The 26,275-nt window shown below is 36.0% G+C and overlaps 2 protein-coding genes across 4 annotated transcripts in view; one reads left to right on the forward strand and one right to left on the reverse strand.

Annotated features, from left to right (window-relative positions):
• Positions 1-26,275, forward strand: part of LOC129740318 (autophagy-related protein 16-1) — a 355,598-nt gene that overhangs the window by 149,828 nt on the left and 179,495 nt on the right. The gene's annotated exons all lie outside the window — the stretch shown is intronic.
• The window catches only part of LOC129740317 (uncharacterized), a 459,755-nt gene that overhangs the window by 136,286 nt on the left and 297,194 nt on the right, over positions 1-26,275 (reverse strand). For all 3 annotated transcript variants that reach the window (XM_055731953.1, XM_055731954.1, XM_055731956.1), the window contains one exon: positions 11,169-11,271. The gene's annotated coding sequence lies outside the window, so the exon portion shown is untranslated. The remainder of the gene's footprint in view (positions 1-11,168; positions 11,272-26,275) is intronic.

Below are 26,275 nucleotides of genomic sequence, written 5' to 3' on the forward strand. Positions count from 1 at the left end.
GCTATTCGGCCTAACGACCTTCTAGCATCCATTCGGCCTTACGACCATTCGGCTCAACGACCTTTCGGCCTAGCATCCATTCGCTCTTACAACCGTTTGGTTCGACGACCATTCAACATAATGACCATTCGGCCTAATGATCTTTCGGCCTCACGACCTTTCGACCTTGCGTCCATTCGGCCTAATGACCATTCGGCCTAATGACCATTCGGCCAAATGACCATTCGGCCTAACGACCATTCGGCCTAGTGACCATTCGGCTTAGTGACCATTCGGCCTAATGACCATTCGGCCTTACATCCATTCGGCCAAATAATATTCGGCCAAATAACCTTCGGCCTAATGTCGCATTTGGCCTATTGTCCTATTCGGTCGAACATCCATCGGCCTTTTAACCCATTCGGCCTAGCGACCTTCGGCCTAATATCTTTCGGCCTATCGGCCTTCGGCCGAATGTCCGGCCCCCGAATTCAGTCAAATCAGCTAACATGGACAAAATCCGACGCACACTCACACAATTAATTTTTTTCGGTATAGAATCGGTTGAATTAGGATTGGTTGTTGTCTAAAAGTCTTGTTAAAACCTTGAAAATACATTGATCTACATGTGGAATGGTAAAACAGTTATTCGCATTTAATTTATTTTTATTTTCAACCAATTCTATCACTTTCTGTAGCTTCACTAAGGACAATATTCCACATTGATGCAGCCTAAATTCAGTGTAACCAGTTAACCCAGTTCTGCTAAAATGACATTGACAAAAATTGACTTTGTTGATAAGCACATATACGCACACACACAAATTTCTGCATAACATCAAGTTAACTTCATAAGTCAATCGAATGGTAAAACGATATAATCTATTTTTATTTTGCTACCGTTTTTTTCTTCTATAGAAGTTTCATTCCTGTTGAACTTACGATTTTCGGATCCTCCACAGGAAAGCGTTCTTCCAGATTAGCAGAAGAAATCTGCTACTGCATCGACTTCTTCTTCTTCTTCTTCTTCTTCTTCTATACTCGAACTGTTTTGTGAACAGTTCTTAAAGGGGCTCAGTAACGAGACTATGATGCCCCTACTGCATCGACGAAACCAAAACATTGTGTGTTTTTGTTCACCGCATGCCTTGGGCAATTCGCAATTGAAGATTGCTAAACAATAGAATGGCTATAATGATGACAGTATAAATGTTAACATCATCACACGGTTAAGCGAGACTACTCAAATTAGGTTCGTGGTAACACAATTGTGTTGCCAGATTTCATAAAATCATAATTGAGAAATGAGTACTCTTCCGGTCAGGGAATCCAAGTGTTACTGGTAACAAATTAGTTACCGCTTATGATACAAATAACATTGTAACGAATAGACGAAGGATGAGAATAAAGACTAACTCTATTCCACCTCTGAAACCTGCGGTTTCAACAATTCCTATCTAGAAGTAAAGTCACTGTCGTATGGTCGCGAAATGCCTTAAAAATATGTATTGATCTTCATGTGAAAACATAAAAACAGTCTTTGACCTGTAACTTTTTCAATCTTCAACCATTTTAAACCAAATTTTGAGGTTCCGTGAAGGACAATATTCTTCTTCGTTTGAGCTCAAATTAGCAAACCCTGTTTTGCTAAAACTATAAGAACAAAAACCACCATTGTGAATGCACACACACACAAATTTTGACATCGTATTCTCAAATACTTATTTAATATCAACAATTATATTTTTTTTCTTTTTTTTCAGGTACGTATGGACAGAACTTTCCTTTTGGTAATTTGGTAAGGAAATCCGCTTTTGGTTTGACTTTATTAGTCTTTTTTTTAATTTTCGAAAGTCAAAACGATTTTTCAACTTGTTGTCTATCATCACCTGATGTCACTAGAGAGCCTTGATTGTAGTTTGCGGTTTTGTTCCGAAATTCTAAGCATATTTTGGTCAAAATCAGTTCATCTAGGCTAATTTGGCTCACACATTCTATTCTCCGGGACCAAAATTGCTCGGTCACTAATCTTTCGAATCGCCCAAACGACACGTTAACTGCTCATATAATCTGTCAGCAAACATTTGACTAGTCACGCTCCCGAACAACAACCTCAATGCATTGTGTGTTGCATGATCGAAATGAAGAAGCCCAAGCAAGCCGAGAGAGAAAAACCTACATGAATTACTTTAATGATATTAGGAACGGTGGTTGATGTGATGGGGTCGGGAGAATCATTCAAAAAGCAAAGGAAATAACGCGATCTGAATGCAGCTGTCAAGTTGATTAAGTGGAAAATGACACACCGAATGGAACCCGGTGGACAACAACCTTCACTTCAGCTCGCTTCGCGTCGTTGAAAAGCGCTTCAACGGGTTGGTAGCTGAGCTGCCTATATGTTTTATCTTCGAAAGATGGGGTTACAAGTCTCTTCGCGAAAGAAGCATCAAAGCGTGTGGTTGTTTGATGTTTTGTCAACAATAAAACCTCGACAACAGGTTGCCCGGAGCCGTCGAGATGGTAATCTGTCGGAAGGTTCCAAATTGAAATCGAGGTGCTCTTGGAAGGCAGGGGAGGTGATGGTGAAAGCATTCTTATTTTTAATTCTAAATAACCGGGTCCGCATCAACTGAGCGTTGGCGAGAACAAAGTTCTACATTTCTGGACAGGGAAAAGTTGATAAAATCGGCATTTTTGTGGTTTTTTCGCTCTCTTAATTGTTGCGCCCGGCCAAGGAGAAAGGATTGTTCCTCGGGCAGTAAAAGTGAGGTTGACAAAGCGAGAACCAAGAACGTCAGCGATTGGAAGGAAGGTCGTCTGACCGTGAACTTTTAAAGAATGAAAAAAAAGTGGACAGTTATTTTATAAAATTTATGTGGAAACTATATCAACTGTAAGTCTGGAAGACACACGCAAAAAGAAACATCACACCACATAAGATATTGTACAGAAGGGTGTGTCGAATTGCAACTTTTATCGAATTTCCAAAAGGCTAGTCACTTTTTTTTGGTATTTCTTGAATATTTTGTTCTCAAGCAATGAAATTTCAATATATAAAGCTAACTGGAAAATTCTCTGTCTACAACATTGCTGAAGACGGCAAGGCAGTAGGAGTAGCGAAAAAAAAATTAATGAGGTCTTAAACTTAGGTTGCAAGAATTTTTTCAGCACGTATCGGGCATCTGGGGCAAATGGATTTCTGTTGTCTGTCTGTCTGTCTGTCTGTCTGTCTGTCTGTCTGTCTGTCTGTCTATAAACTCGGAATCTACTGAGCCGATCTGCGTGAAACTTGACAGGTGGGGTTAGTGTAGGCCGGGATGGTTCCTAAAACTCCTCCCTCACGGAAAGGAGGGATGGGACTTTCCAAATAAAAGACAAATGTTTTCATAATTTATAAATCGATCAAGCAAATGGTACCAAATTTGGCGTGGGAGGGCATTCGGATACAAGAAATATTTCTATGATTATTTAAAATCCCTCTCCCTTTCCAGTAGGGAGTTAGGAAGGGGAGAGGGGGCCTCTCTTACAATTTTTTACATAACTCAAAAACTAATCGAGCAAATGGAACCAAATTTGGCATGTAAGAATATTTGGATACTACGAACGTTTTAAAGATTACGTGGAACACCTCCCACTCTCTTAAGAGTAAATAAAAAAGGGGAATAAATCAAGCAAATGGAACCAGGTTTTGGATGACATGGCATTAGGGTATGATAATTGTTTCCCTGAATCTTTAACCCTTCGTTTCATGATTTTTTATTTTTCCTTAAAAATCGTTTTAAACAGTTGGAAATGATGAGTACATCAAGAAAAAAAATTAAAACAAAATACGATTTTTCCATTTTTCCATACAATAATTGTTGCAAATTTGTTACTTTATGAAACGAAGGGTTAATATTTATTTATCCTTCCAATGGCGAAATAGGGAGAGGGAGAGAAGCTCATGAAAATTTGTTTACATAACAGGAAAACTATTAAAACTATTGGAATACGAGGACTATTTCTATCATTATTTGAGACCCCTCACATCTTCCTTTGGAAGATAGGAAGCAAGGAGGGAGGCTCCTATACAATGTTTTGCTCAACTCGAGAACTTATCTACAAAATTGAGGGGGGCTTGGGTAAAAAATGGGTATGATTATTAGAAACGCCTACCTTCTTCAAGTAGTGGAGGATGGGAAGGATAACGAGGAGATGGTAGCTTTTTTTAGCGTAAATCGAGAACTTGTTATCCAAAATCGGCCATCTATATATATAAAACAGGGAGAGAGACAGCCCATACAGAAATGTGCGAACACGCAAAACTCTTCACTGGATCATCCGATTTGCAAGCGATTTTTTTTGTTGTGTTCGTCTTCACGCGAAGAATAACACAACGGAGAGATAATTTCGAAAATGTTTTTGTGGAATTTGAAAAATTAATTTTTAGTTTTTATTCGTATCAAATAAAAGTCATGGCACCCAATTTCCATTTTTTTTTCATTCGAATCACCCAGAGTAGGAAGGCGCCAAAAGCAATCAAGGCTTACTGATGTTCATCCGTCTCTCTATAGGAAGTTTTGGCGCCCATTTTCGTTACAAGTGTACTTTTCACGTGGAACCAGTAAAATGGATACTTGGTTGTAATTGTTCACCTTCCGTATGGGGTGAAAAAAAGAAGGCAATAAGCCGGCATGGAGTATATCTATTTTCGAAAAGTGTCATTTTTGCTTCAGCATCAAGGCAACATTAACACTTTTAAAGCTGATTTATCCAAAGCTAGCCGGATTGTCCGGTTTTACCCGGACTTGACCGAGTAATTGATAATTATTAAGTAATTATTAGGTTAATTTTTTTTTAATTTTGCGTACTAAAACGAAATTTTTTGAGCAACTTTTAACATAATAATCATGCACGGTTTCTGGATGCTTAAAATACGATTCAAAATTTCTGATGTGTTTCGAAGAAAAAAAATTATCAAAGTGCTTTTCGATTTAATTTTTTTTGAGTAGTTTCGGAATTTAGCCCAAATTTGCTTGGTATTGCCCGAATTCTGGATTGACAATTTTGAAATCAAATTCCCGGATATTGTTAGGTTTTTAGATAGAATAAATTTGCTTGACCAGAATACGCGTGGGAAAATTCTGATCTCTTTTATTTACTCCGTTATTTTGTTTTGTTTATTTTCCGGTCAAATGAAAGACTGTCATATTATTCAAGAAAAATAATATTCTACGTATGACTGTGGAAGTTTTGACATATCCAAAACAACTGAACAGATAAAAATGAAATATTCCATTACAGAATCTTTTGTTCATATTTATGGTATAACACCAAGAGAACGTCTAATTTTTAATTAATAGAACAAGACGACGATAAATGGATTTTCTTGGTATTTGTAAACGTCAAGAATGTAATGAGTTAGTTCGAGAATAGAATGATATTAGCTTTGTAATTCTATGTGAATTTCATCACCAAGGAAATGTTAGATACTATCCACTTCTTCCTTTCATACTAAGGTGCTAAAAAACTAAACAAAATTAAGGATATAAATAGGGTTGACTATGTAAAAATAAAATTCATAATTTGATCCAACACTCAGTATCAGAAATCAAGAACAGATAACTGGTTCAATGAAATCTTCAAATACAATAAGTTTGGAAAATGAAAATTTTAGTCTCGACGAAAATATGATTCAAGATCCAAAACAGACATAATGAAAACTGAATTAGATTTGCAAAGACTTTTTTGAATTTCATTGCTGATTTGAATTCAAGATCTCAAAGTAAAAAAAAGATTTCATAACCGTTTGATTTGAAATTGCTGTGAATAAAAATTCCATGTACATACACACATATTGAATTTCTAATTTTCTTTGTTCAGTGCTTAAGCATCCATTTCTCGATAAACATGATAAAGTTAAAGTCGATGTAAAAAAGATGATTTTAAAAATTAAGAGGAGATTATCTAATACAGAGAACATATCAAATGCATGATAGATAACGAAAAACAGAATGGTATATGAAAATTTGTTGATATTTATATATTTGCAGCATAAACAAAAATCGCGAAATTTCATACCATGAAAAGTGTTGTGCCATTTCTACAAATTTATTCTATTATCCTTTACGATAAAGAAAATTTCAAATATGGTTTTGGCGAAAAAGGAAAGACAGTTGATCAAAACTGCTTAAAATGACGACATATTTCAACAAAACACTTTTTGGCACTTATCTTGGGGTTAATAGAAATTGAACATAATGGTGTCAAGGATCCTCTGTAAATGAAAAAAATGTAAAACGGAAGAAAATAGATTTTTAACTTTATCCCAGAAGATATTCGCTTTCCAGTTTTGTTGGAAGTCAATCTTCTTCGAAAATTTTTGCCCCTGGAGGTAGGCACTACCATACTATGACAGAAGTATTACGAGAATAGTCAAAAAACTGTGTCGATTCACTCCATTTGAAGGTAACAATCCAGTTTCATGAGCGTAAATAATTATTTACCTATTTTCTGCTTATTTACATGTTCATTATTTTTGCGAAATTCAAAGGCTTAACGAAGTTTGCCGGGTCAGCTAGTTTTTCATAAAACAAGTCGTTTGCTTACGAATAATTTTGGACCCTTCCTTTTTTTCAGAGCATAGTTGGAAAACAGTCATTTTTTTATATTTTATTTGACATAACTCGAAAACTTATCAAACAAATGTGGTATTTGACGTTATTTAGATAATAACCATGTATTCATGAAAGTTCGTGAGCCCTCCTCACTTTGAAAGAGAAAGAGGGAGAAGAATCCATACCAACAAAACATACATTATGGCATAATTAAAGAACTCATGAAACTTTCAAAAATCAGTGATAATTTCCGATCTTGTAAATCAAATTTAAAGCTGAAGTTTCACTAAATAATTAAAATTGTTTTTAAAAAATTCATTTATTTTTAGAAGGTGGTTTCATCAAAACTTATTGACAGATTATAAATTTTAAGGAGTGTATTCGAAAAAAAAATGCAACACTTTATTTGGGAATAACTTTTGAATGCATGGCTGGAAATTGATGAAATTTTCAGCGAAGCTACCTGGTGGTGTGATGTTTACATGTGCAAATTTATATGATGTTCTGTGAAAGAGTTTTTGAGATAGCATCCAAAACTGAAGTTCATTGACAAAATATTTTGGGCTGGATCAAAAAAAATCCAGGAAAGTCCCAGAAGACTCAAAAACAGCTGAAAATCAACTAGTCGACCAAAGCTCACATGGTAAATCGTTAAAGAAGTCTTAGAGGATCCAAAAGTGAGCTGATGCTTGAAATAAAGTAAAGATGATTGATTCCATAAAATTATGGATAGAGCGCAATCCGAAAATATCAATAGAGGAAATTATCAAAAATAATATTTTCAGACTGGTTCATGTAGCTGACAAATAAAGAGACATGACTTAATTTCTTCAAGGTAGAAATGTTAGAAATTAAATAATAAACAAAAAAACGGCGGTCAAATCGTGCGCGAAATATTTGGACTGCTATAGATCTGTAGAGATATTTTGAAAAAAAAAATCGTAATGGGCACCAAAACGAACTCTTTAGCGGTCACTTGGCAAGTTTCCAGCAATAAACTTTCCGTTGACAAGTCTCGCCTGTATTTTTTGCAGATAAACAAAGAGATTTTTTTTAGTTTGATGTCTAGAACTTCAGGAGGCTAACAATCTTTGGAAATTGCAAATCATGCAGTGTTTCATAACGATGGGTACGAGAAATGGCTAAATATACAAAGGAGACTGCCTTCAAATGCAACCATTTTCCCTGCAAAGCACTTCAATAGGTCCAACTAAGTTTATTCTCTATTTTATTTGGATCTGGAATCGTGCCATTGCACAAAAACTATGGTGGAGCATAACATAATAATTTAAATAAGATGATTTTGTTCCGAAAAAATATAGCCTTGATTTGAAAAAGGGTGGTTCATAGTAAGTTTTATAAATAGCGCACATGTTACCCAAAAGTTAAAGTCGAGAAACTTTTTCACTGGACGCTATCTCAAAAACCACTTGATAGAACATCACCAAAATCTACACATGTAAACATCACATCACCAGGTAGCTTCTCTGAAAATTTCATCAATTTCCATCATACATATAAAAGTTATTCACATAACAAAGTGTTGCATTTTTTTCGAATACACTCCTTATTTTAGGCTTTCCAAAAATCATTCATATTTTTTTTAACAAAACTGGTTCAAAAAATTTCGTTTTTGAGGCATAATTTCTTTGTTTTAAACATTGATTGTTTTTTTTTTGTTTGATTTTGTTTGAATAAATCTGGAAAAAAACTGACTTTTTCAATGAAATACGGGCAACCGACACGAACTGTTCCCAAATTTAGTATTAAATATCCGGGCAAACCCGGATTGAATCTGGCAATCTGGCAACCTTATCCTTAACAGAGCATTCTTTTTTCATGAAAAGAAACTAGCAACACTGACAGATTATTCGTCCAATTTTTATAAATATGATGATCAAATATGATACCATGATAATTATTGTTTTAGAGTCCTGAAATGTTCTGATGAAATGATCTACATTGAAGTTTCTGTCAGTTGCAAAAATTAAACTAACGTTACGAGAAATTTATATGCACCAGATTCAAACATTTTCAAAGGAAGCTGTTTTTTCAGTTGACCCCTCGGTTCTACTCGGTTTGACCAGCTATCAAGGTTGTTTACATCTAACACAAATGTCATTTCGGTAGCTGATAAGTTAACTCTTCGTGTGTTTTGCTATGTTTATGGCACTCAATGCTTTGCCGATAACCGCTTTAACCTCTCAAACGCCAAATAAATGCTCTATAGTCATACATAAATTTCAAGACTTAAATGGTGGTGCCAGGTCATTTTTTAAAATTGCTTGCCGAGGCAAAAAATTTTCAAAAAAAATTCAACTCATTTTTTTATTTTCAGTAGTGTTTACTATTCAGAAAATCTATATTTAAAGCAATTCTTTTTGGTGAGGTTTAAAATTTTTGTAGCTAAGTACAACTACAAATCAGACTCTACTCCAATAATGAACTTGCTTGGAGGTGGAAATATCGGTATAAGATTCTATGCCGGACCGGCCTTAACCAGCTTTCAAAGAACTGGCATTGTTCTCCCAGCACAACCGCATTGCATATGTCTGAAAGAACCCAAATAAAACATATCCCACATCCTATCACAAGACAAAGTAGGATGAAAAAAATCAGCGAGCAAGAATATTGTCTGATGATGTACCAGACGCTGTGTTTGTATATATGTAAACCGAAATTAGAAAATAAAAAATTCTTTGTTTTCAACCGACTCCAAAAACCATCAGCCAAAAAAACCGGCCGGCAATAGAAAAAAGTTTCTAGTCTCCCATTCCCACCCAATTCCCCTCCCTTTTTTATCCCTTTCCCATCAAAGACAAAGGAGGATGAAACAAAAACACCGGCCAAACAACAGACGACCATTAAAGTTTGTTTTTTGGCAAATATAATCGGCGATGACAGAAGGTCTATGACAATAATCTTCCGTTTGCTAACCAACTCAGATGAAGCACTGGGTAAGATATCAGACTGGCAAGCAGAGATGAGATGTTTCAGTGAGTTCGATTCTCACTTTATTTTTTTGTGAGATGAATAATCCAATAGGACGAAAATCTAATAAAATGTTTTTCTTGGTTCGTTTGAATGTAGCATCGTCCCAGCAAACATAAAATCGCATTAGAAATGTACGTCTCGGTGGTCTAGTGGTTAGCATGGTAAGACGGTAATCGCAGGTCCACTGATGGCATGGGTTCGATTCCTATCTCGGTACTGGGTGTTAAATGTTAATCTTAAGTTGTCCACGTTATTTATTCAGCCTGTAAAGCCTAAGTCGGCTAAGACGGTGTATGTCTTTAAAAAACAAAAATGCTCGTTGAAGTCGTTAACAATGTTAATGCAAATCACAATTCCTACCAAATAAGTAAACGATCGTATAAATATTTACTTAAAGTCGGTATAAATCGGATATGATAAAAAGTCCGCCATGTTTGCAACTTTGCTCTTCCGTGCGGGATTCAAGTAAGAGAACAATCTTGTTGTTCTATGTGCGATAAGCAGTGCAATCAGATTGCCAAAAATTAGATGGTTCATTTGGAAAAAATGTCCAATGAGAGAAGCAAGAAATATTGTCGCTGACAACGGTTTACATGTATTGAGAGCAAAACTTTAGCTCTCTCGCATTCTTTCTGGATGTGCGAAAAATGTGTTGAATATCGCCTAATTTGTACAATAGCAAGAAATTAAAAAATATGGATGTATATTGCCTCCACTTGGGTAGGTAAATGCTGTTTTTTTGATCTTTGGACATTGGATTTTTGCAACCTCCTTATGGGTGTACAAATCAAATAAAAGGTAAGAAATTACAGTACATCCATTCAATTGTTTTGTCATACTTATTGGAAATCCTTTTGTCTTGAAATATGTTTTTCACACTTTTTTTTAATAAACTCCATGATTTGTGAAAAAATCCAGTTTATTTTTTTCTCGAAATATGACAATTTTATTGCTACCTTTGGATTCACGAGAATATCCAGAAATAAGTTAAAAAAATATTTAAAATAGTAAAGTGTTTTTTTATTTCGGCTCTGGATTTTGTTCTTGTTTCGAAGTTATTTACCATCCTGATGGCATTAGCGACTTTATATCACATTGCAGTTGGCGGACAGTTATTGACTTATCCGGCACAATTGTGTTTCTTGAACCGGTTGTTCAGCTGGTCATTATCATTCCTGATAGTTTCGGATGGCTAGACAAGCTTTTATCAGCAACTAACACTCACAAATATTAACGAATGATTGGTACATTCTTGAATATCGGAATGATGTTTATGGAAATATTTTAAAAGACAATTTTATTTTTCCTGGAAGCTTCATATTTTTGCACTAAAAAATTCGCATTACATGGCGACCGTCAAAAATGTGGACTTAAACAATTTTAAGGTTTTTTTTTCGTTTTATATGGCACGTTAGATTTCCTAAGAAAAAACTCTAAAAGCGATCGTTGAGCTGGTCATCCGGGGCCAGTTCAAAGGTGAACATGATAACGAGCTTCAAGCTCAAAGCGAAGAATGAAAAACAACACCTTCGGGCGCGAGAAATGGGAAGGGGGCACTTTTCGCTCCTAGCTATTTTCGAGCACTGGGATCCGACTTACCTGATTGTTGTTTGTTTATTCTGGATCGATCGATCTGGTCGTGGTCTTCTCGCGCTGCGGGGCAAGAAGTTTCTAGGGCGGAATCGATGAGCTGGTGATAAATCTGTAACGAGCAGACCAACAACGAAAAAAGTGGGTGAGTAAATTAACCTAAACACAGTGTTCGGTACCGGAGATATTAGAGGCTGACGGCACGCGAGGATGGATGGCTAGATAAAAAAGGGGCCTGAAAACTACAAAAGGTATAGCAAAAACGATTTGAAGCATTGTATATCGGTAAGGCCGAAAGTCGATCGACGGGATAAAGTGCTAGAATTAACAGGTTGTAAATCAACTCGTTAGCGGGATGCTTTAGCGTTCCTGGCTAATGTTTGAGGGACCAGGAGCGGGTCTTGGTTAAGGGGAAAAAATCCCATAAATCTCGGCCTAGTGAGACTAGTCGATCGCCAGAGTTGCCTCGGTACTTTCATTCCCAATGGCTGAGGTGCAGGAAGCAAGCTTGAAACAAGATCAATCGATTTGTTCTAGCGGGAAGCTTTTTTTTTTCGAAAGCATAGTTCCTTGGCTTGGCAGCTTCGGTGTGTTGTGTTTAATCAACAGTAACTTCTGGCGCTTATCATCGGTGGGCCATGAAGTTTCGGGCAGGGCTCATAAGGTCAGAAACTAGGCATCGACCGATTTGTAGCAACAGCTGATCCTGGCAGAGCGTCATGATTTATTCTGGCCCGGGTTCTAACATAAATCAAACATGAATTATGGCGACTAGGGCGCGAGAATTTCGCCGATAAGCGGAGCCGTGCGAAGAGTTATGGCCCGGTAACGGAGATGGGCGTTGCGGATTAGTTTTATGGTGTTTTGAGTAGCTCATGGCTGGTTAAACATGGCAGATGTTTTTTTTTTATTAATCGAAACCGGGATCCTTCTATAGGAAGAAGTTTCAGGAAGTCAACATAAATTTCAGTTGCCTTGATTTGTTTGGTACTGTAATTTTTTTTAAATGTATTTTTATGCCTGTAGATCTTTTGTCTGGTGACGTAAGTTTGGCGACTGTGAATTTGTTGAATCAGTTTTTAGACAGCCGTGTTTTCCGTTTCAACACTCCTGTTAAATTTGTTCAATTTGATAAATAATCGATCAATTGATGAGTGTCTTTCACAGATGGCCACTTTTGTTATGCCCTGTAGAAAGGCATTTACTCCAGGATTAGGAGTTCACACCAATCTTTTTTTAACTTACGGTTTGAAAAATTTAAAATTCATTTGAGTCGACTCTTTAATGTTTACCCATCTAAAACAGGATTAAATTGTAGAATAGTCTTTCTCGAACCGATCAAATCTTTAAGTGACAAACCACAACACCAATTAGCTTTGCTGCCATTCGTCCCCGATAGATCAAGCTGATCCCAATTAATCAAACCATCTCCGGCGTCAAAGAGCCTTTCTTCTTCCCTTTGATGTTCCGCGGTTTTGTGTTTTTGTTATCGATATCCCGCCGCGCCAATGTGTCGTATCACCACACCTGGCCCAGATATCATGAAACTTCTGAACAGGGGGCGCGCGCGCGTGCTCCTTAACTCATAATTTATGGGCAATGCTTTGAACTTACTACTCAGTTTCCCGGCAACCATGCGCCTTCCTTCGATTAAGGGGCTGCGGCAGAAGCCCACAATTCATTAATCTCAATCCTGTTCAAGTTCTGCCGATGCAGCCAAGCCGCCAGAGCTCTCTTACAATTGCCAGTGCAATTGAACAAAAATCAACACCTATTTATCTTGTTGGTTTCGCATTGCATGCGCACCGAGAGCGCCTCACAAAGCTGAGGCGTAAATCTTGCTGCCGTTAAGCGAATGTTTTGATTGGTTTGATTGTGTAATGTTTGCGGTGACCAGCTTCTCCTATTCTCCCAGGATCTTCGCACCAATGCTTAAAGCCAGCCACAATCCTGGTGCATCCTCGTCGTTATACGCAAGTAGGTACGCCTCGGGTGCTGATGCATACCCGACCATGTTCAAGGGACTCCTAAAGCTTTTCGGACCACAACGGCTCCGGAAAACGTGGTGGCGAAATGATAAATAAATTTATTGCCAAGTGGCTTCGAATGCGAGCGATCTTCTTCAGCTACCTGTTGTAATTTAGCGTTCCGAAGCGTGGTTGTACCATCGTCTCGGTATAAAAATGTAGCTGTAAGTTGCTTTGTACGTATTATGGTCTTTTCTTGGTGCGATTATTAACAAGGCAAAGAAAGAAAATGACAAAATCAAACCCGCTTGGGTGGCAAAAGGCGGACCAACATGAGAAGGAAAATAAACATAAATAAAGGATTAATTAAAATGTTTAGCCCGTTGTACCTTTGCTGAAATCGATCAACATTACTTTTTTTCAGTTGTTGTGGGGGATTTTTTACTCTCTACTCGCTCAATCAGAAGCAATTTATATTTCGAATCAAAACGCACTTGTCCAGGATCCGTGACTTAAGATCGACTTTAAAGTCAGAGGTTCGAATTACAGAGCTGTTGTTATCCGGGATCGGTCGTTTTAGGCGTCTGTTAGCCATTAATGTGTTTAATCTTCATCTCAATTTTGCAGAATGAGTTCCAATGTGAGGGAGCAAATATGATTAATAAAATAATATCTGCATCTGTAACACAATACGTCTTCTACATGAGAAAGAACAAAAAACTCTCAATAAATAAATGTTTCTCGTGACTTTCTCACAAATTTCTCTTGAAACATCATCCACATCTTTGATCAACAATAAACAAAAAAAGTGGTCCATAGAGTAAAAAGTGATCTAGTTAAACAACGCCTTTTAAAAGGCAGAGTAATAACCTATTCATGTCTCCATCCCGTTCATTCGCAGTCGGGATATAATTTTTTTAGAACTTTCCTTTCGATGATTACTCTCGGAAAACTTTCAACGATCATCGTATTGCTTAGTGTGGTAGAACTTAACCGAGAGTCGGTAGAAATTTGGTATTCATTTCAATCGACTTTTTACAAATGCATTGAAAAATCGGCATTTAACTGTAAATGGTCAGCAGCAGAAACCAACCAAAGGGTAGGGTAAAAGTGTCATTTTTAACGTGGATCCTTTACTTTCATTTGATTCTTTTCAGCGATTTTCAGTTTCTTTAATCTGTCTTTAGCGCTAAAATTGGTTTCAAGGAAAAAAATATAGAATATTTGGTAAATGTAGAATTTTTTGGTAAAAAGGAGCCACCAGATGAGCAAAAACAGGAAAAATAACGTGTTAAAAAGTTTAAAAATGTGCAAGGTTTTTAAAATGGCTTATGAAACGATTATAGGAGTGAAAAGCGCACCTTCAAGTGTGTAGAGGAGAAAATTCAAAGTTATTTTAAAGTCCAGTGAGGTTGCGTGAAGTCTTTTGTTTTTAAGGAACATCCATGCAAACTGAATCGAATTGTTCTTGCCATAATATTTTAAATTTATTCAATAAAATCATTAGATGGAATTAAATGCCCTAAAACGCTCTTGAAATGCAATTTTTTGTATAAAAATTAATTTTAGACTTAAGAGTCACAATATTCCAGAAATATACAATTCTTTTCTCCTCCTAATTGAAGATGTGGTTTTGTAAAATAACTTAGCATGATATTTAACACTCATGTGAAATATAAACATACGACCTTTTGTTTTTGAGTCAACGATTTTGTTTTTTTTTTCAGAATAGGAAGATGTTTCCAAAATACCTTGTTAATGGTTTGAAATATTAATACTCTACTAAAATTTTATTTAATCTTTTACAGCCTATCTGTCTTCTTTCAGAGAAATCGTAAACATGCCGATATAAAAGGATTTTAAAAAAATCTTTTTTGATTTCCTCAATTGAAAAATCTTTTTCATCAAAATTTAAAAAAATAACATTTGCAGTTGGCTGATAGATATTGAAAAAAATATGCGGTATTGTGTTCGATTTTCAGTCTTGGGCTCGAACTCGCAGACATCGGCTCAGGAGGCAACTGACTTGCCAACTGAGCTGTATCACAAGCCCATTTTATTTGAATTAAAATAGGCCGTTTTAAAAACATATTGCCATTTTCAGCAATTTTTGGGTTGTTATTGATTTAGAACGCATGGGGTATGATTAAATAAAGCCTAGGGTGAGTGTGTCGAAAATTTAAAATGGCTTTTATTATTTCCAAGGATTAGAGAGTAACGATTTACGTCTTTTCCATCGCAAATACATATCAATGTTGACTTTTCGATCCATTTTGGAATTTTTACTCTAATGAACCACTGGATTTATTGGTTTTTCTTGAACCTTCAAGTCTTGTTACAAGATGATCATGCTTAGGCATAAATTTATAATGTTTCCTTATATATATTTGTTCATTTTGGAGTAAGAACAAAAAAAGCTTTTGAAAGAAGAATGAAACATTTAAATCGAGTGAGTAATTGAAAAAGTGGAATACTTTTTGAGAGGAATTGGAAGCTAGAGATAAAATGTTACTGAAAAAGTGTGAAAAAAATTAAGTTTGAAAATGATAGAAAAGTTGAAGAGAAGATAAAAAGAAAATAAAGTTTTCGGATTTTGAAAACAGTGAGCAGCAGACGGGGAGAAAAAGCTAACAAAAAATAGGAAAAATGGAAAAGAATCAGAGACAGTTCGGCAAAGGTAAAATGCAAGCAAGCCTTTCTCATTCTCTTTTTGATTGCCTCTTACTCTCATGAGCTATCTGGTGAGAGAAAATAAAATAACGAGTGTGAAAAAGAGAGCAAAGTAGTGGCAAAAAGAGAGTGGGAAAGAGTGTGTGACACAATGAGAAAGGGAGAGTATTAGAGTGACAGTGAGGGAGTGTGAGAGTGAGAGAGACACAATGAGAAAGAGAGAGTATTAGAGGGACAGTGAGGGAGTGTGAGAGTGAGAGAATGTAGAAAAGTAGAAGTGTGAGAATGAGAGAGAATATGAGAGAGGAAGTGTGAAAGTGAGAACTCTGAGAGTTAGAGATAGAGATAGCGAATTAGAGATAGAGATAGAGAGTTAGAGATAGAGATAGAGAGTTAGATATAGAGATAGAGAGTTAGAGATAGAGATAGAGAGTTAGAGATAGAGATAGATAAATAGAGATAGAGAGATAGGGATAGAGATAGAGAGTTAGAGATATGGTAGAGAGTTAGAGATATGATAGAGAGTTAGAGATAGAGATAGAGAATTAGAGATAGAGATAGAGATAGAGAGTTAGAGATAGAGATAGAGAGTTATAGATAGAGATAGAGATAGATAGATAGGGATAGAGAAAAGGAGTTAGAGATATGGTAGAGAGTTAGAGATATGATAGAGAGTTAGAGATAGAGATAGAGAATTAGAGATAGAGATAGAGAGTTAGAGATAGAGAGTTAGAGATAGAGATAGAGAGTTAGAGATAGAGATAGAGATAGATAGATAGGGATAGAGAAAAGGAGTAAGAGATATGGTAGAGAGTTAGAGATATGATAGAGAGTTAGAGATAGAGATAGAGAATTAGAGATAGAGATAGAGATAGAGAGTTAGAGATAGAGAGTTAGAGATAGAGATAGAGAGTTATAGATAGAGATAGATATAGAGAGTTAGAGATAGAGAAAGAGTGTTAGAGATAGAGATAGAGAGTTAGAGATAGAGAGTTAGAGATAGAAATTGTGATAGAGAGTTAGAGATAGAGATAGAGAGTTAGAGATAGGGAATTAGAGATAGAGATAGCGAGTTAGAGATAGAGATAGAGAGTTATAGAGCGAGATAGAGAGTTAGAGATAGAGATAGAGAGTTAGAGATAGAGAAAGAGTGTTAGAGATAGAGAGTTAGAGATAAAGAGTTAGAGATAAAGAGTTAGAGATAGAGAGTTAGAGATAAAGAGTTAGAGATAGAGAATTAGAGATAGATAGTTAGAGATAGAGAATTAGAGAGTTAGAGATAGAGAGTTAGAGATAGAGACAGAGAGTTAGAGATGGAGATAGAGAGTTAGAGATGGAGATAGAAAGTTAGAGATGGAGATAGAGAGTTAGAGATAGAGTTCTCACTCACTCTCTCTCATTCTATTACTCTTTCTCACTCTCTCATTCTCTCATTCTCTCTCACACCCACTTTATCTTATTCTGTGGGAGAGATAGTGAGTGAGGAAGAGAGTGGGAGGAAAATTAAGAGGGAGATTGAGAGAGGATGTGCGTGAATAATGTGTGAAAAATGCTTTTGAGAAATTGAATAAGACAGTTAGTTAAAATAAAAAGTTGAAGAAAGAGAGAAAAAAAGTTATTTTAGAGAATGGAATGAACAATTTGTGAATAGGGTAAGAAAGCATATAAAAGAAAAAGGGATAATGGGAGCAAGTAAGACCAAAAAAAAACGGAATAAAGAAATTGTATGAGTCTAAGAGTGAGAAAAAAGTACTGTTTTGCTAGATGCTATTGTAACTTTAAGAGTTATAACCAGGGCCGGATTAAGCCATCGGGGGGCCCGGGGCAACTTTTCTCGGGGGGCCCCTATGATTTGATTTTTTTTCAAATGCTATCCCAGAAAATACAAAACATTATAAACGTGTAAAAGAACTGGATATGAGCTCAGTTTACTGTCTCCAATAGCCATGTTGTCTGCGTTGAAGATAGTTTCTGGTATTTTCAAATAAAAATTGTTAATTATTAACGTGCAAACATTGCGGGAGAGTTTAGAATTTTTTTTAAATTGAAGCTCTGATTCGAGCTGCAAAATGCGAAATTGGCTTCTCATTTTTTTAAAATAAACTTAGCACCAACTAAAATTTCCTGATTAAGAAAAATGACCGGATAGATAGTTTAAATGTTTTACTAGACTGAGTCGATTTGGGGTCATTTTTGAATTTCTCAAACCCTGGGGTCTCAAAAGCTTTGTTTTGGTCCAAAACTCATCCATGATTTTTTGCAGAATTTTTAAGTAACGTTTACATGAGTAAATTTGGACTTTTAGGTTTGTATGGGAAAATTGAATATTTTGTACTGAAAAATCAACATCATTTTTGTTTCTTGTGTGCAACCGGGGTGCCTTGGGTGCCTTGCGAGGTATTGCTTGACTACTTTTCATGCCATAGTTCGCGGGGCACAAGCAGTGGTGTCATTTGAATTTATTGTTTATCAATGCCAAAAGACATACCTCTGATGAACAACTAATAACTTTTTTGCCTAATAAGATACGAATTTACGGCCTTCGACAAAGTTGTTTAGCGGAAAATTTTCTTTGAAGAATTTATAAATTGGCACAAAAACCATAAGCAGGCTCGGTTGCACAGAAGAAACAAAAATGATGTTGATTTTTCAGTACAAAATATTCAATTTTCCCATACAAACCTCAAAGTCCAAATTTACTCATGTAAACGTTACTTAAAAATTCTGCAAAAATCATGGATGAGTTTTGGACCAAAACGAAGCTTTTGAGACCCCAGGGTTTTAAAAAATCAAAAATGACCCCAAATCGACTCAGTCTAATGTTTTACATTTCATCATTGCTCGTCTGGTTTGTGATTCATTGAGAAATATTTACCTAATGATAATTGAGAAGAATCATGCAACATTGAATACAAAATTCAAAAAATAAGCAAAATAATTAAATTCATATTCCATATAGTTAAGAATTCAAGACTAAATATCAGGTTACATTCAGAACCACAATTCAGTGTCTTAAATCTAAACCATAACTTAAAAACAAGTTTTGAGATAGAATATATGAATTTAATTTAAAAAAAAAGAGATTCAAGCCTTCAATTTCAAGATTACAATTGTGCATTTCAATTTTAAATCTTTGAAACACAAAAAAAGTTTTCATGAAATATTTATGTATATGATTCTCATCAGAAAAAAAAAGTTATTCTAAATGTGACAAAAGTTCCATTCGATGCTCTCAAAGCCAAAGGGTTATAAATGCAAAAATGATCGATAAAATAGAGAATAGAGATTAAATGTATAAAACACAGATACAGTTATCAGGGTGTCGACTCATATCTGGTTATAAAATTCCCTGATTTTCCAGTCGTTTTTCCAGAAAATTCCAGGTTTGAAAAACAGCCTGAGGAAGCAACTAAAAGTTATAAAAAATATATTTTCCCCAAAAATAAACGCACAGAAAGCTTTGAGCCGAGAATACTAATTTATTACGATAATTTTAATGGAAGTATTATTTGTGATATTAAACATTTTAAGATAAGTCAGCCAGCTCGGATCCACTTGTAGAAATTCTTATGATTTCAGCATAACAATTTTCTCTTACAAGCTATCAGCCTTCTCCGTCTTTCAAAATTTTCCTCCGTTTCACCTCAAGCGATTTTGCTTCCGCTTCTCGATGAAGCTTCATCAGCTTTATTTGATTTGATTCAAGAGCTTCCTTTTAGCGGCGATCTTTGTCTTCCAAATACAGAGCATGTGAATTTCAAACTCTCTGAATAAGTTTTTTGGAAATTTGGACTTATTTTATCCCTCCAGCAAAAAAAAAACAGCATCATAGATTTGTCGACCACTGATTCTTCACGCATATTTTCAAAGAGACATTCGGAATTTACTGAAAAACCACGTTCAACATTCGCGTTGCCATGTGAAAGACAGCAAATCATTTTGACGATGTTGAAGAGTTCTGGACACTTGGCATTTGCTAGCACTCCACTCCAAAAATTATCCAGCCTTTCTTTGCTACGATCATAATTATCAAATTAATCGCCTCTGGCAATCACTCCGGAATCCTGCCGTACTGCTAAATCGGCTGAGGATCCACTAACGCGTCCAGTACCTGTCAATATAGTCAAAGTCTTCTAAAATCGTTTTTTGGCCAATTTGGAATCGCTGCTGATAACTGCCGGATCAAGGCAAGAGGCGCTCTTGGTCAGAGGATAAGTTAATAGCGATCGCTTCATTAACTGAGCTTAGGACATTTTTTCATAGCATTCTTAGTGTCATATCCGAGAAATAAATTTTTAAGCAGATAATAAACTATGACGTTTCAATTTCTTCAAATAAAATCAGGATCATTATTTTTTCCCTGATTGGTGGAAAAATTCCCTGATGTTCCCTGATTTTCCCTGATGCAAATTGAATTCCCTGATTTTCCCTGATTTTCCAGGTTTTTCCAGGTAGTCGACACCCTGGTTATCATTGAAAAAAGTCAGATAAGGAATCCAAATGAGGGATAAGGAATCAAAATTCAGAAAAACCATGAAACTGAACTTCAGTAACTGAAGAAACAACACAAGACTTGAAAATCTCAATGAGAAGAATCTGGAAAAAGATAAAATTAAAAACATAGAAATATTCATGTGAAGAGAATCTCTCAATGATTTGGCAACTTAACTTTGAAATCGTTTTTATGATAATTTGAGAATGATCATTTGGAAAACGATATGCTGACTTCAGGATATTAACTTCAGTAGATGATAAAATTTTGGTTAAATCCGTTGAAAATGTTTCATACGAATTTCAAGTTTAAGACAGAAATTTAGATGGAAATTCAATAAACAAACTGTGTTCTGTCTTTCTTTCCAATTTAGGCAACTACGGCTTACGGCTTATGTTCTTTCGTTCTGTATTGAACTGTATTAAAAAAAACAGAAAAAAAAAGATTTTATTTTCAAAAATAGGGAAGGAAAGGGGTTTAGAATTTATAAACCAACAAAAACTTCAAAAATTATTATCGGAAAGTGGAAAAATATAATAAACCGGGTATAACCCGGATACTGCCCGGATGAAATTTTGAAATGTTTATCATAAAGAATCTCTTTTCTCTCTTAGCACTGTGAACCAGTTTTGGTAAAATTAGCTGCTATTTTAAGGCAGTAAGCATTATTTAGAAGTGAAAATGAGGAGATATTTTTCTTCCTTTTTCATGTTCTGTATAGTTAAGATATTCTGATATGTTTCTATAAAAAAGGGTGTTTTGCCTCGTATTTTTTTAAATTTTAGTTTCAAATGCGGTGCACATTATTTTTTAGATTTTGGGTTGAAAATTTTGAAATTCAATACCAAGATTTTGAGATTCTTAGCCCGCAAAATGCCGGAGAACTTCATCACTGCTTACTCTAGGGGGCCCTTTTAACTTATGCAAGAGAAAAACTATTCTATATATTATTTCACGGGGGCCCCCTATAGTTGTTTTATTTCAAGTTTTCATACCGATTTTCTAGTTTGGATTTCTTTTCATAGATTTGTAGAAATTAGAGTATTATGATTAAGGTAATGTTAAAACTTTTTTTCCCTCGGGGGCCCCCCCTGAGCCGGGGGGCCCGGGGCAATTGCCCCTTTTGCCCCCCCCTTAATCCGGCCTTGGTTATAACTTAACATGGATACAAGTCTTTCTTCCAGCTTTATCGCTCGAACTCAATTCAAATCGGTCCGAGCCAAAGTCACAAATAATTGCTACGTTTCATTCGGAAGTTGGCAACGCGCTTCCGCCCCGATGTGCGACGATGCGTTTATTCAACCTGCTAACTCTCCGAGGTTCGATTACAGCAGCATCTGTAGCAATAATTCAGAACTCTCGATCGCAAATGTTGTTTGTAGGTAATCGAGAAGTTCCTTGTATCAACCATACCAATCCGCCCGGAATCGAGAAAGATAAATTGCCGGTATCAACAATCGTACAATTGTACACCTCTCTTCGGGAAACTTGAAGAAAAGTAGACACACACATGGTTCTAGCTCTGGAATCCCGGATGGGGAACTTCCCTACGGCTTGCGGCCAGAGAGGGCGTCGATGTATCATAATAAATCTGTCATGTAACCGAGTATTACAAACTAGATTAAAATAAATCAGCTGCAGCATCAGCTCTTCGGTAGAACGGTGAATCCGTTGAAATAGCCGTTTGTTCCCGGGAGATGATCTGGTGGCTAGAAAATAACAAGGAACCGGGCAAGACGACTGTACCCTGCTTCACCCTGCCCGATTTTCTCGGGTCCACTTTCGGAGGACGCAGATAACTGGAGCGTTCTAGTTTTGTTTTGATTATGTTGTCGACGATGCATCGGGGAGGTCGCCCAGGCTGTAGCGATCCCGCCTTGCTGGTCGAACGGCTGGCGTGTGATTAATTTGGTTGATAATTTAATTAGTGGCTGTCCCGTGGATGCGAGCTTTCCCAGCCTCCCTCTCCAGATAACACGGTCGTAGAGGGGCAATCAGCTGTGATAAATCTTGGGCCTAAAACGGCGGCCCCAAAGTTTTGTGCCATGCACCACACGGGTGAAAGCGTCGGTATTTCTGGAAGCACTGTTGTAAGTTTGATATCGAAACGAAAAAGAAGTTTATCTTGGGCGGGAGTCTTTGTTTGGGGTTAATCGTTATTGCTACCGGATGGTGTTTCAGTAGCAAGAGATTTATGGACTTTCGGTTGTTAATTGATTACACATTTGGCTGGCAACCATTCAAAGGGCTAAGGTAGAGGTCGGCCACCCGGAGATCTTTGGATTTGAAACTGTGGCTCTTTAGCTCCATGCACAAATAATATTTGTTTATTATTTAAAAATAAAAATTTAGAATTTGACTATTATCGACAAAGGAGTCATTAAAAACGGCACAAGACGGTCAGACATATAGAAAGTTCTTTCGAGATCCAGAAAAAGAACTTGTCTTCTTACGTTCTACCTTCTAGATTTGAAGTTGATCAATCTATCAAGTCCTTATAGACGACGGCGGTACTGTACATCTTAATTTGATTGAAATCCTATTGTATCCAATGGTTTAGTAAATAGTTTTATTACAATACTGAAAATCTCAACCGGAAAAGATATGCTTTTAATGGATGACACATGATTACTGAAATGTATTGGAAACTAAAACAATGAAATTTCACGCATTTTGCACTGAAAACCTCAGAGTGATACAAACAAATTGAAAAAAAACAATCTTAATAAATTTGTATTTGTATTAAGATTGTATTATTGTTCAGTGAAATAATACAATCTTGATAATTTGTATTATTTCACTGAACCCTGAGCTGATTTTTCGTTGTAATGTAAATGACCTGGATAAAGTAATCATTACCATTACCATGGTCCAGTTCTGTAAGATAATCCAGTTCTGTATTTATGTTTTCCATGCCTCGCAGACATGGTTGCCACATGTACAGATGTATCTAGAAAAAATACAGACTTTTGAACTCATTTTCGGTACAGATTCTGTACGTGTAGATGACCGATTTTTAAAATTTGGTACAGATTTGTACAGATTTTTGGCATTTGGTGTAATGTATAGCAGTACGGCTTTTAAGATACCATGTAAGTGATAGATACTGACTTAATGAAATATTTAAAATTTGTTGAAGAGATTGGTTCCAGAGACTATAAATGGTAAAAATATTCGAAATTGTAGCACTGTGGCAACACTGCTCTCAGGAATAAAGATCAATAACACAACAACGAAACAGCAGAACGAAGCTTACCGTACACGAATGCACACGAGCGTTCGTTGCTCGACGATCCGAGTGAACATTACCTCGCTAGAACCCTTCTCTCGCTCGTTTCCAGTTCCCTTGTATCTATCACTTTTAGCCAAGCTCCGATGCGATCTCCGATTGATGTGTTCGGCTGCCGAGCATAAACGAATTGAATTTTGAATTCACAGAACCATGCGCAGCGATGTCACATGTACCGATTTATCGGTATTTATACCGATTTTTGAGCAAATTTTCGACCAAGAATCTGTATATACCGAATACCGATTGTTGGCAAAACATACCGATTTCATACCGATTTTTTAAATTAGAGATAAGATTTATTGGAGTCTAAGCAAGACTATCGAAGTATTGGGTTTTCTGTTAAATTAAAGACGATCAAATAATATTTGGTGTTGCTAAGTAAGAAACACTTGAAGCTTTTATGAAAAGTGCCGAAAACCAATTTTTAATCACTCTAAAATACCGATCTCATACCGATTTTTCGGATTTTCATCCCGAAAAAGATTTTTTTGAGTTCGAAAATACCGATTTAAATGTGGCATCACTGACCGTACGTTTGCTGATGTTTCCCCCGATTGCTGTTTACTCCTGCCGAGTTTTTCCGAAGCTTACTTCCTGAAGCTTTCCGAGTTGAACTATCGATAGCATCATTGCAGTTTGAGTTAAACGAAATAAAATCGTTCTGCAAAGAAGGGCAGAGTGCAAGTATGTAGAATCGCGGTTTGAATATCTCAGATCAGATCAAGATTACGATCTGGGATCAAGAAACAGGATCAAGTGCTCAGTGTTCTGGGATCAAATTCTTGGGTCAGAATTCAGGATCAGGTTTCAATATCCAGAATCAGTACTAATAACTCAATTGTAGAATCAAGTATGTAGAATTTAGGTTCATCACAGTCCTGAATTTTTCCAAGATCAGCCTCAATATCCAATATCAGGATCCAGGATCAGGATTAGAATACGGGATCAGGATTCCAGGTATCTACATCCAAAATTCAGTTTTCATTTCTCGTTTCCAATTCATATTCAAAACTATCGACCAAACGCCAGAAAGACAGAGCTGCGCTTTTTTTTATGATTGGTCGGGGCAGAAACAGTATGACAATAAACCTTCGTCCTACATCTGGTTTAGGTAGTAAAAGTAGTAGTAGTGCCACTGGATAAATCTTCGGAGTGGCAAGACGATATAAAAATGTTGTTGTGGTGCGCTCGATTCTCACTTTACGAAGGCATTTTCTTATTTTCTTGTTTCTTGGATGAATTGTTGGACTATTCATCTCAAAACAAAAATGCCGTCGGAAAGTGAGAAGATGAAATTCTTTTAAAATGTTTTTCTTGATTCGCGTGAATGTTTGTAAACAGTGGTAGACTGAGTTGATTTGGGTTGATTTTTAGATTTCTCAAAAACTGGGATCTAGAAAGCTTCGTTTTGGTTCAAACTCATCCATGATTTTCGTAGAATTTTGAAGTAGCATGTGTGTACATGAGTGAATTTGAACTTTAAGGTTTGTATAGGAAAATAGAATATTTGTACTGGAAAATCTACATCATTTTTATTTCTTTTATGGAACCGAGACTGCTCGTATTTTTTTTTCTCGTAAGACAATGAATTACTTAGCTTTTGGCATTGAAAAACAATCAACTCAACTGGCATCACTGCTGGTGCCTATCGAGGTATTGCTTGACTACTTTCCATGCAATACTTCGCGAGGCATCAGCATTGATGTCAATAGAATTTATTGTTTTTTAATACCAAAAGACATACCACTGTTAAACAGCTAAAAACTTTTTTGCCTAATAAGATACGAATTTACGGTGTTCAACAAAGTTGATCAGCAGAAAATTTACTTTAGAGCATGAGTGGCCAAACCGTGGCCTGCGGACCACATTTGGCCCTCGAACACTATTTGTGGCCCGGGAAGCTTCGGGTTCAATGTTATGAAATAGAACAAGGTCAACATATTTGTAAACTCCTTTTAAATCGCATTTTTTCCGAATCTTTTCTGAAATTGTGCTCTTTGAAATTTGGATCAAATAATGATCCGTTATTTCGGAGGCAGTAAAAAGTCGCTTCATTGGTCTTGATTATCTGTGAGAAATATTAATCGTATAAATTTATTGTACAGTTTGGTACAAAAGTCGGACATAACAAAAAAGGAAAATATCATCAGGTTTCTCTGGAAGAGTTTTATAAAACATACAGAGTGTGCCATCAGGATGACCACTCCCAATTGATAAGCAAAAAGCAGCTCTTTCGTTTTGAGATTATCAATTGTTAGATTACAAAATCTGCAGAAAATATAGCGATTTTTCAAAAATCTTTTTTTTTTCAAAAATCGAGATTTGTTTTTTTTTTTAAATTTCCTGCATATCTACTCTGATTTAACAAACATACAATGAAAAAATGTTATAGAAATATCATTGTTCCTTTGAAAATCTAAAATATTTAACATCTTTTTTCATGTGTTTTTATAATTTAAAGAAAAAAATATGTTTCAAACATATTTTATAAAAAATATACTAAGAAAAATATGAAAATATGCAAAAAATTTTTTTTTTGGCACGCAGGTAGATCTCATTTATGAAATGAGGCCCGTCGGCTGAAAATTTTGGCCACCCATGCTTAGACCAAGCCCACCAATGGTTGCTAAACCTCGATTCGAGTTCATTCAGCAACATATTTATCAACCCATCATCGCACCAACAGTTGCTAACT

This window comes from Uranotaenia lowii, chromosome 1, assembly GCF_029784155.1.
Source record: "Uranotaenia lowii strain MFRU-FL chromosome 1, ASM2978415v1, whole genome shotgun sequence".
Lineage (NCBI taxonomy): Eukaryota > Metazoa > Arthropoda > Insecta > Diptera > Culicidae > Uranotaenia > Uranotaenia lowii.